This window comes from Cariama cristata, unplaced genomic scaffold (genome assembly GCF_000690535.1).
Source record: "Cariama cristata isolate BGI_N322 unplaced genomic scaffold, ASM69053v1 scaffold11069, whole genome shotgun sequence".
In the NCBI taxonomy this organism is placed as follows: domain Eukaryota; kingdom Metazoa; phylum Chordata; class Aves; order Cariamiformes; family Cariamidae; genus Cariama; species Cariama cristata.
In genome coordinates this window covers 4,329-4,627 of record NW_009635258.1, presented here as the reverse complement: position 1 = coordinate 4,627, position 299 = coordinate 4,329, and positions in this window count along the sequence as shown.

Here is a 299-nt window from a genome sequence, read left to right as displayed (position 1 = left end):
CTAAAATTGAAAAGAAAATCGCTTTGAATCATTCTCCTGGCTCTGAATAGCATTCCATTTCCTTACAAACCCTATTCAGAAAATAAAATGTACTTCACATACTTCTAGCAGGTCCCCTGCCCAAGATCAGAACTCACAATGTCTTGGCTTGGAAGACAACCCGATCAGTAGTAACAAGAAAGACCAACAGGTGGTTTCTAGTTTTTTGTTATTATCCTGATTATTGTGAGAAAGAAAACGCACAGTAAAAAGACATTAGCAAAAGGAAAGCATCTAGTCCTGCTAGCACAGTTGATGGT